This window comes from Sinocyclocheilus anshuiensis, unplaced genomic scaffold, assembly GCF_001515605.1.
Source record: "Sinocyclocheilus anshuiensis isolate Anshui unplaced genomic scaffold, SAMN03320099.WGS_v1.1 scaffold1176, whole genome shotgun sequence".
NCBI lineage: Eukaryota > Metazoa > Chordata > Actinopteri > Cypriniformes > Cyprinidae > Sinocyclocheilus > Sinocyclocheilus anshuiensis.
In genome coordinates, this window is record NW_015548248.1 from 25,392 (window position 1) to 38,132 (window position 12,741).

The following is a 12,741-nucleotide window of genomic DNA, read 5'->3' on the forward strand; positions in this document are numbered from 1 at the left end:
CACGCGCACGCAAACAAACACAGGGTGAGAGATGCAACTCTCTATGAGACATGCAGAGCACCTGCAGAAACACACAAACACACACAGTATGAGAGAGAAATCTTCAAACACACACACACACACACACACACACACACATATACAGAGCTTATATTATTTTAATGAGCTCCTCTCATAGACTTCCATTGTTTTTTGATCAGGTTAATATTTTCTCTCTGCTAAATCTGACTTTCACAGAAACCTGCACATCGTCAGATTTACAGACAAACATCATCTGGACCATTTACGACCGTTTTCAACGACATTAAATGTCCTCACACGTCACATGTCATGATATTTCATTACATTTTTGAAGACATCTGACCCTCACAAGCATAAACAAACCACACACACACAAGCATGGAAAAAAACTAACACAAGACTAAACAACATCAAAATCTGTGCAACCTCTAATACGAAGTGGGCAAAGACCAGTTGGACTCATAATTACAGTAATCCAGGATTATACTGTAAAAAATGACTTAAACATAAATACAGCTTAAAACAAGCGAAACAAGACAAATTAAATGGTTCAGGGGACTTTTAAAATGTGTAATATCTTATGCAGTGTTGTATCTCAGGTACATTTGTATTGTGTTACTGTAAAAATGTCTGAACAAAACAAAAAACACTGTCGAACGAGTGTTATTTTGGTATTATTGCTATACTATTATATTTTTTGTTGATATTTTGAATTTAGATATATTTTTTAATACATGTTTAAATTTTAAGGTTTTAGTAATTTAGTAGTGTTTCTGTCATTTTTAATAAAGATATTTTATCTTGGATAAATTGAAATAAAACAATTTATAAAAAATTTAAATCATGACAGTCGAAATTACGATAATTTAAAATGATATATATATATATATATATTTAAAATTACGAGTCCAAATTGACACATACTTAGCCATAATTATGAGATTTAAAAAATGTAAAATCATGATATAAATAGCAACTTTTTACCTTTATCTCGAAATTTTGATTATGAGATCATTTTTAATTTTTAAAGTCATAATTTCAACTTTTTATGTCATAATTATGACTTTTTATCTCATAACAAACTTAAAGCATGATTTTTTTGGGGCTTCCATACAGAAATGTGTTTAATGAATGTTTCTGTGAGTGAACTGAGATAGACTGTAGGTTTGTCTTCTATTAGCTACTAACAGTGAAACCATAAAAAACAGCGCTCCACTCAATACTATTGAACTGATGGAATTAAACTGCTCATCGAGACTAAACACACGATTAAAGTGAGTCTATCAAACGGATTGATCCAGAATAAATGAATCGGAGTTTAGCGGCTCCGAACACCCGGATCTAACGTCAGGGGGAATTAGATCCCATCTTCTGGCCAAGCGAGCGTTATGCACCCTTCCTGCAGTGATCTGAGGGGAATGGCATGTTCTCCTGGCTGGAGTTACAGAGTCTGTGTGAAAACAAAACACGCTCAATCACTCAGTCCAAACGAGGACAGACAATAACCCGTTAAACACACACTCCACCGCTAACCACAGCAAACAATTAGCACACAATGATGCTATTCATGAAGCACAGACGCAACAGGAACACACACCCACACACACGCACACTCCACGGGCGGACTGGCCATCTGGCATATAGGGTGTTTTCCCGGTGGGCCGACGCACTTTGCGGCCGATACTTTGGCCCATCATGCATAGAGTGACCATACATTTTATGGGACACGTCCTGGCCAGGGTTTCTATACTGCCTAAAATCTCCAGGTTTTGACTGTTTGCAGACCGATTGTTGTATGACATCCGTGAGAGCTCCTTATGCTTTCGAATCACTCTCGCGGTACTTTGATGTCATACAAGCGGCAGCGCTACTTCAAGTCGAAAGAACACATCTAATATATACACGTATCTGCATCGCTTTGACCGTTCTCTGTAGATCCTGCCTTCTCACGCGCCATGATTGGTCGATTATGTACAATGCCTGCACGTTATTGGTCAAGCTACTTTTCGATCATTACCTTCAGCAAGTATGAAAACAGGAAAACAAAGCCAAATATAGAAATCTTGGCCAGGACGAGTGCTGCTGTAATTAAAGCAAAATTCTCAAATTAATGCTCACTTTTTTGAATTTTCATACATTAATGAATAAATTAATATATAATCAATATGCCACTGAATACTGGAGTAACGACAGCTGACAATTCAGCTTTGCCATCACAGGAATATATTGCATTTTAAATTATATTAAAATGTAAAACAGTTATTAATATTTAATTGTAATGTTTCATGAATTTACTCTTACGGTATTTTGATCAAATAAATGCAGCCTTGGTGAACACAAAATACTTTCTTTGATTAAAAAAATCTTTTGAGCAGTAATGTATCTAGCATGTAGCCTATATTTCTTCCAGAGCATCTCGTTACTGTTTTACTCAGTTTCCCCAATAGAATCATATTCAAATAACAAAATAACATACATATTTTACTGTAGTCATTCTTATCAATATAACCACATACACATTATACAAGTGTCAGAATATTATTTTACTAAAATATTTTATATGCTGATTATTTTGATGTTATGAATAATTTGTTTAAATTCTCAGTCCCACAACAAATACACAGTGTTGCCAGGTGCTGTCAAACCCTCCTACATCTGTTTGAATCTCAAGCCAAATTTAGAAATCCTGGTCAGGACGCGTCCTGTAAAAATGGCACGGATGGCCACCCAAAACATACAGGGACAGCGGCGCATTGGTTTGTCTTCTGTATTGACAGTATAAACCTAATCATAATGTGCCACAGACGAAGCGATGAAGTATCTTGCTCCGCCTGTATATACTGTACATATTGCTTCACACCTTGAAATATGTGGAAATATTATGAAGTCTGTAAACAGTAAGGGTGCTCCGATCAGGATTTTTAGAGCCGATCACAGGAAGCAGTATCTGCCGATACGATCACTGATACCGAATATAAGCAAGAGTATGTGTGAACCTGGCGTTATGTGTGCATGCTTTGAGTGTGCATGAGCGCACCGTCTCTAGGAGAGCGCAAGAGTGCGGAATGATTTAAACACGGGCAAGAATTAAAAAAATTATAATAAATAAAATAAAATAGAATATAGTCCTAAATATAAGCAATTCTATGAACAGTGAAAAACTGAATAAAATCACATATATAAAATGAATAAATAGCCCTATTTGCAAAATATATTTAACTTAAATAATTTACAGATTACCAAACGAAAGAAAAACTTGGACAAGTTCTATATGCAGAGTTTGTCCATTTTTCTAATGCACAACAAGTTCAAGATGGCAGAAAGCGACATCTGTATGATTTCTTTATTTTGAAAAGCACAATGTTTTGTTGTTATTGAGACCCTTTATAGTTTCATATGGTGTCTCACTCTTATCTTTGTTTCTGCTGTCATAAGGAACAAATTCAAGTGATCGCGCAGCATGACACAACATATCAGTTCCAGCATACTTGACACAGCAGGCTATCAAACTAAAATAAGCCAACCAAACATATAAAATGTTACACTGCTCAATTTAAATAGTCCGAAGTACAGTCTATTGTGGCGCTGAGCTCCGCAGCTCTTCTGCTGTTTTTTGTTTGCTTGTTCTGTGTTTAGTCATTCTTCTTCTATAAGTTTTACCAGAGACAAACTCCTTAAAGGGTTAGTTCACCCAAAAATGAAAATTCTGTCATTAATTACTCATCCTCGTGCTGTTCCAAACCCGCAAGACCTTTGTTCATCTTCGGAACAAAATGTAAGATATTTTTGATGAAATCTGAGGTCTCTGACCCTCCCATAGACAGCAAGGTAACTACTATTCCAATAAAGTCGTTATTTTTGTTTTCTTTGCGCAAAAAAAGTATTCTCGTAGCTTCATAACTTTAAGCATCACATCCCAGACAATATTTTTCCGGTCTTTGATTATTCAGTCATTTTGTTACTCAAACAGCTTCATCAAGCTAAAGAGGATGCTTACAGAAGTGGGGATAAAATCTTTTATAACCAGGCCAGAAACCGACTGACAAAGGAGATCAGAGTGGCTAAAAAAAAAGCTACTCCTAAAAGCTGAAAAACAGTTTTCAGCCAACGACCTGGCGCCAGTCTGGACTGTTCTGAGGAACATCACTAAATACAAGACACCACCTCTGCAGTCTGTGGACTATCAACAACTGGCTGACGATCTGAATGTGTTTTACTGCCAGTTTGAAAAGCCCAGTCTCTCACCCCACTCCCGCTCTGATCTGCACTTCACACATTCACCAGCAACTCCTGCAACTCCTCTCCCTCACTCCCCCACTATTCAACCTGCGCTTAAGGTCTGTGTAGAGGATGTGAACCAGGTCTTCAGAAAGCAGAAGACTAAGAAAGCTTTAGGCCCAGACGGTGTTTCACCTGCCTGTTTAAAAGTCTGCACTGACCAACTGGCCCCCATCTTCACACAGATCTTCAACAGATCTCTGGAGCTGTGTGAAGTTCCCTGCTGCTTCAAATGCTCCACCATCATCCCAGTCCCCAAAAAAACCCAAATCACTGGACTTAATGATTACAGATCTGTCGCTCTCACGTGTGGTCATGAAGTCATATGAGAGACTGGTGTTGGACCCTTGCTGGATCCTCTTCAGTCTGCCTACAGAGCAAACAGGTCTGTGGATGATGCAGTCATCATGGGACTGCATTACATCCTGCAACACCTCGACAGACCTGGGACTTATGCAAGGATCTTATTTGCAAGGATCTTATTTGTAGACTTCAGTTCGGCCTTCAATACGATCATGCCTGATCTTTCTCAGACAAACTGACCCAGCTCTCCATGCCCTCCCCAATCTGTCAGTGGATCACCAGCTTCCTGACAGACAGGCAGCAGCTAGTGAGGCTGGGAAACTCACATCCAGGACTCTCATGATCAGCACTGGTGCCCCTCAGGGATACGTGCTCTCCCCACTGCTCTTCTCCCTGTATACAAACGAATGCACTGCAAAAGACCCCTCTGTCAAGCTCCTGAAGTTTGCAGATGACACTACCATCATCAGCCTCATACACAACAGAGACGAGCCTGCTTACAGACAAGAGGTTGAGCAGCTGGCTTAACAACCTAGAGCTCAACACGCTCAAAACAGTGGAGATGATAGTGGACTTCAGGAGGAAGCACTACCTAACTTGTGAAGTTTTACTGGAGTCCAGTAGTATCGATTGATTATCTTGTAGTGTATGAGTTTGCTTCTAACTTCTCTCACCTATACCAGAAACTACAGCCTCCCATATACCCTCCTCAAATTCACCCGCAAGTCTTTCTTCAATTCTATTCTTAAAATGTCACTTCTCCCATACAGCTTGTTTGCAGCAATCTTATAAAAACAAGATAAGGTTTGTACTGAGTTTGTGAGTTTCAGAAACCCTAATAAGACACTTTCTTCTCCTCCGGGCTTATATCCCACGGATCTTATACTACTGTTTAATTGGATATAGTTCCAGAAATCCCCTTTATCCAATAATGTGAACCTGTCTTTCAGCTCCTGAAGTGAATAACATGCCCTCTGTCCATATAAATCATCAATTGTTTTTAGGCCTTCCAATACACTGTTTTCCTCCCTATCTTAATAGCAGGGTTGCTTCATAATGAAGAATAGCCCTGTTTATAGTGGAACGATTGAAATATCTTAATAAGTGTTCTAATATAGGGTTAACCTCCCCCTCCACCATTAGATAGAAAGATTTCTGAGATAAAGCATCAATAACACGGAATGGGGAAGTCAGAGTTTTCTCTATTTCCATCCAGCTTGTACCAGCTAAATCCCCACCTGACCAGTGCTTACATATTTTTACATATTATACAAGTATACATGTGATGCATTCAAACTAAAAGCAAAACATGTATTATTTGCTATAATATACAAATATATTTATTCCTAAATTATATACAATAGCGAACACTATATATAAAATCAATACAGATTTTTATATTTATTTAATATATAATTGATATATTATGATATATATGATATAATTTATATACAATGGTGAACACACACAAAAACACAATACAAGAATAATTTTAAAATTATAATACATTTTTTTAAATGATATTAAAAAATTATATACTATAAAAATATTAAATTATACATATTTCATTAAAAATTGTATATTTTAAATTAAATATAAAACTAATTCTACACTCTAATCGTATAATTGGATTTATTGCTGAATTTTGATGAAATCAATTATACAATTATATATTGTAAAGTATATAATTATTTTTTTTCTTATATAGTTAATCTAAATAAAACAGGATGTTTTATTTAGGTGCTGTGCTTATTAGAGTATCAAGTCATTAGGTTAGAAATGTTCACACATATAATCAAATGAGAATCCACTTGAGTCAAGAGTGAGTTAAGGCTCTTGTGAGTTTTATATGTGTTGCTCGTCATTTATGAGGCTCAGTTTCATTGGAGATGTTGTGTATGCAGATGTTATACAGCAAACTCACTAGTTTTTGAACCAGAACTAGACATAGGGCCCGAGAACGGAGAGGTCAAACGTAACTGAAGATCTCAATGCGACTATCAGCTTGACAGCATGTGTTTTCACTTTTCGCTTGGGTTTTTTCATTAAGCGGATGTGTCACGGATAATCAGCACACCCTTGATTCGCTGCTCTCATTTCTGGACGCCGGCTGATGTTTATGGCTGTGATTCAACAGTAATTCATGCTGGCAACAATACGCGCTTTGTTTCAGGAGAGGATTTGGGACGTGTGGGACTGCTTGATGAAAAGTGTAGCTTTATGGGAAAACACACTGAGGGAAAGGCATAAGAGCGTATTGAACACAAAGAGAATGGACCCTCTTAACAGCACTCTCTGAAATAGGCTGCAGGTCAAAGGTCAAGACACCTCCGGGTCGAGGTCAAAGGTCAAGACTGAGGCATGTGCCTGAGGCCGTCTCGCCCCTTTATGGCATCTTTCAGGGTCGTTCCTTTCACATTTTTCAGTCTCAGCTATTCCTTCATGAACACTACAAATACAGCCACAACGCCTACACTTTTCAGACTTACTTTTAATTATTTTTGCAGATTGACTGATATGGGAGTCTTAATGGTGGCTGATAACTAGAGAACAGATGGTGAATATAATGATGATACTGTATATACATAATAAAATTTCAATAAACATTAAACAAAAATGATCATTGGCAAAGAATGAATGAATGAACTAGAGGTCGAATGATAGTGGGTTTTACCGATATTGATAACTAGGTTGGACGGCACTGGCTGATAACCGATTAATCAACCGATCATTTTTAGAATGGATACTGTATGAAAACAAACATAACCCTTCTCTGCTGCTCCAGCAACGGAAAAATTATCGGCATGGATTTCTGACGATTTTGTCAATTGGTTATCGGTACCGATTAATTGGCAAAACCGATCAACTGGTCGACCTCTAGAATGAACACTTAGCATCGTAAATTCCGGAAAATAAGTCGCACCAGGTCAAAATGTTATTGTTGAGAGAAAAAAAAACATACCAAAATGTATGAATTACATTCAAAAATAATACCGAAAAATAAAATTAAATATTTACAAACATTATAAACACCATAAACATGTATTTTTAGTTCCCTTCATGCAACAACAAATCTTTCAAATGTAATGGTATTCAGAACAGAACAGGAATGAGAAATCTAAGTAAACAAATTATAGTGCAATTTATTATAAACAACATTTATTATAAGTGCCAAGCCTAAACAAATTTATTTAAAGTGAAACTGAAACTATCGGCATGTGGGAATTGTGCTATACAAATAAAATTATGCACGTTTCGCAGCATATTTCAGATAAAAAAAAAGCAACTTAAATTCCATAAAATATAGTACACGATATTTCTAAATTCACTTTAAATGATCTGAAAATAGAAAACGTGCATTATCACTGGCAAGGATAATTATATATATCATGATTGATATCATTTCTGTTTTATACTCTGGAATATTTATTGAAATTAAATTATAAATATTATACATTAATGTAATATAATATAACATCAAAATATAATATATAATATAATAATATTATAAACATTATTGTATTTATTATTTAATTATAAATATATATTTAAATATGCATACATATAAATTTACTTTTTTTTTTTAAATTTAATATTATGTGGTACAACTTAACTTAGTTTAATTTTTACTAAACCTGGAATAATCCTTTAAAAATGGCAAACAGGAGGATATACACGACTTACATTCCAGGTACTCAATATTTCAAAATTCACTTTAAATGATCTGAAAACTGAAATTATAATTGCATTATAATTGGCAAAGATGTCCATGAATGAATGAATGAATGAATTACATTACATTTGCTATATGAGATTTCATGCATATTGCTTCATACAGCTTCAGTTATTCATCAAAACTAAAATACATATAGATAAAAATAAACACACAAAAAAACACAATATGTGCACAAAGACAAAACAAACAAAATACACGCCCTCTTACCTAAACCCCGCCCCAAATGGCAAATCAGATGCCAGCAAACAGGGACTCACAAAATGATTGACAGGCAGAGTGTTTCTGATTTGCCCAAAAACTGTGTTCTTTCCTGCCAATATTTCTGTTTCTGAGCCTCAGGCTTCCACAGAAACGGCCGTAGTTTAGTTTCCTCCTCCAGTGAGATCTGTCAGGCAGCAGTGACCTTTGAGGCTCACATCATATCATATGTAACACGGACTAGACTAGAATCTTTAAATAACCAGATCTGATGAAACGTGTTTACTTCAACATTCATGTGATGCTGACGGCCTGACGTCGCTCACGTCAACATGAAGCAGCGACAGATGGAGTCTGTCTCACCGCCGGGGATGATGGGAGACCGGCGGATCACTAGCGTCCAGATGTGTTTTTCATGCATGTACACCAGACAAATTAGCTGTCAGATTGAGAATTACATCGATGTGTCACCATAAACGCCTGTGCAACCAATTAGAAATGTAGAAACATGGACCAACATGTTCTTTTAGTATCACTGAGATACTATTATATCATCATTATGATTCAATTCTTTTTACTAATATTTTGAATTCGTTTTTATTTGATGTTTTCCATTTTATTTTAATTTTAGTTAAAGTTTTAGTAATTGTGTTGTGTTTTTGTCACTTTTTATAAATTTTTTTTTAATGTCTATATATTTTTTATAAATTTTTACTTAGTTTTAGTTATTTTAGTTAAAGTTAAATGCAAACAAATGAAACATTTTTACATTTTACTTCAGTTAAATGTTAATTTTATTTCTAGTAACATTTTTTTTATTGTTTTAGTTTTATTTATAGCTTAGTTAACTTCTATAACCATCAACAAGCGGTTGACGGTTGATATCTAATTGAGGGTCCTACAATCTCACATAATAAAATTAATGATTCATTAATACGATAAAACAGGTGGAAAAAAAATCCCAACTAAATCTAAAGCTATAAAAACATTTGTTATTTGAAATAAAATACATTTTCACTGAAATACTAAAATATGAAAACATATGAAATATGAAATTAATATGAAAAAAAATCTAGTTGCCAAGGCAACAGTTCTCATTTTCATTTTAAAAAATAATAAAAACTATACAGACATATTAAAAAAAAAAATCACAGAACAAAATCACTAAAACATTAACTAAAATTTAGAAAATGGAAAATATAAACAAAATGTAAAAAAACAACAACTATATATATACACACACACACACACACACACACACACACACACACACTTTTATTAATAAAGCAACCAAAGCCATAGAATAAACCACCTACAACATGCTACCAAACCACCTAGCAACCACCCATAACACCCTAGCAGCTACATAGAAAACAACTCAAAACACCTTAGCAACTGCATAGCAACCACCCTAGCAACATCCAAGCATCACTGTGCTGGGTTCTGCACAGTCAAACACCACTCACAATTCTTTAGAAAATAAAATGGACTTCTTTATAACACAACACTTCTTCACATTAATCAAACACACTTCATTTAAAAATCAACGTGATTTATAATGCATCAACAGACGTGCCTTCGAGTAAAAATACAACACTGCAGATAAAGAGCATCAAAGAGCTGCTAGACACAATTAATGATTAATATCAGCTGTTGTAAAAGTGTTAATTGGGGTCTCAACATTAGAGCGATAACCAGAGACGCCGGATTAATTAGTAATCAAACCCACGCAGACGTGACACTGATGACGGGAAACTGTGAGACGCTCATGTGATGGAAAACTGATGACTTTTACACGTTAAAGAGCAGCGATGACACGCATGACATCAATCAGGTTCAAGTTCACCGAAAACAGGTCAGACGCTGAATTCAAAACTGACTTTAATGCATGTTACCGATCTTACTGTGAATGATTCATCCATGCATATACTGTATATATATATATATATTAACTTGAATACATGTTACAATATTTAAGACAGTCACAACTGCCAGATTAGATTATATTCAAAATATTAGGCAAGAAAAAATAGCAAGATGTTTATTCATCAGGAACTGATTGCATAGTGAAAAGTGGTTATTATAGACCAGAATCAGGGTTATTATAGTAAACTAAAACTAAAAACATACAAATTTATTTGATAGAAAATGTATTTTATTTGATTTGTTCCTTAAAATAAATATTAACTGAAATAAATATATATTATACACACACACATACAGACACACACACACACACATATATATACTTAGTTAAAAAATTATTAGATAGTTACCAAAGCAACATTTCCCATTTTTATTCCCCCATTTTAACTTAAAACAAAACTATAATTGAAATAAAAATGAATAAAAACTATATATAAACATATAGAAACTATATAAAATATATATTAAAACATAATAAAAATGACAAAAATGTATAAAACTTTCTCATTCACTCAAACTATAAATATATACTGTATATATATATATATATATATATATATATATATATACACACACACACTGAACACAATGTATAATAATGAAATAAATGATTTTAGTACTACAGTGTATTAAATTAGAAAATATGTATCATGTAAAATACATGATAAAAAAATATTCAAATATGTATTTTTTCTAGTGAATCACTGGACCCCATTGTATGAAGCTGGTAACTGAATTTCAGATGCAGCCATGTGAAATTACTGCTCCATAATGAAGAAATTTATTATAACATCTTTCATCAAAGTGCTTCTTATTACAGTCAACCACAATGATCGAAAATCCTTCATAGACGGGACAAAGAAGAAGAATAACATTTGAACTACAATAAGCCCTGGATCTTACTTAGCGAGTTGCATTAATTCCCAAAAACTGACCACAACAAAACAAAAAGTTAATATTTCCATAATTTCACAACACATTTGCATGTCCATGATTATGTAATGTCGCTTAATGGTCACTTGATAAAATATTTAATCTTTTTAGTAAGTGTTTTTTTATGACTGTTGCTATTTTAAAATGATGTATGCATTTTTATTTGACTAATTATTAGCTATTTATCAACTCACAAACTTCAGTTTGTGGCCGAAGTGATGTCAACAAAAAAGACGAGTCATTTTAGAGCAAGTAGATTACAAATGTAAACAGATTTTTTCCATTATAATTACATGCACTGATGAATCGTTCACAGTAAGACTAGGAACAGCATCAAGAAAGTGCGTCGGGTGGATTCTGTTTTATGGATGGATGCTGATTTTCAATGAGATGGATGAGAGGATTGGAGAGTGGATGCACTGAAGAGAGGCATGCAGGTTTGTTGTGTGCAAACATGTCATGTGCCAGGATCTGACAGCGGTGTGTGTGTGTGAGAGTGTGTGTGAGTGTGTGTGTGTGTGTGTGTGTGTGTGTGAGTGTGTGCGTGTGAGAGTGTGTGTGAGTGTGTGCGTGTGTGTGTGTGTGTGTGTGAGTGAGAGAGAATGCAAACAGATTTTTTCCTTTATGATCACATGCAGTGATGCATAATTCGCATAAAGTCCAGGAACAGCTTCAAGAAAGGAAGTGGAGCTTATTGTGTTTTCTGGATGGATGCTGGTTTTCAGTGAGATGGAGAGTATGGATGCACTGCAGAGATGGCATGTATGTTTGTTGTGTGCAAACATCACGTGTGCCAGGAGGTGTGTGTGTGTGTGTGTGTGTGTAGTGACCTGTGCTTTGGCCAGTCTCTTCTCCAGTGCGTCTCTCTCTCTCTCGGTCTGCAGCAGACGCTGGTTGAGCTCCACCACGTCACCCTTCAGAGACGCCAGCGCAGCCAGATGCAGCTGCACACACACAACACACACATTACAGCACATAAAATTTTTTTTTTTTTTTTTAAATCACAATCTGCACAGTCTGTTACTCTGGTGTGCTTGGACTTTATATAAACATCTACTGTTCAAAAGTCTGGAATAGTTATGATTTTTGAAAGTTTGTGTCTCTTCTGCTCACCAAGGCTGCATTTATTTGATCAAAAATACAGTAAAATTGTGAAATATTATTGCAATTTCAAATAACTGTTTTATATGTGAATATCTGTTAAACTGTAATTTATTCCTGTGATCAAAGCTGTATGATCAGCATCATTACTCCAGTCTTCAGTGTCACATGATCTTCAGAAATCATTCTAATATGCTGATTTGCCGCTCAAGAAACATTTCTGATTATTATCAATGTTGAAAACA

At 35.1% G+C, this 12,741-nt stretch overlaps 1 pseudogene; it reads right to left on the bottom strand.

Annotated features, from left to right (window-relative positions):
• The window catches only part of LOC107655285 (uncharacterized), a 97,046-nt pseudogene that overhangs the window by 24,109 nt on the left and 60,196 nt on the right, over positions 1-12,741 (bottom strand).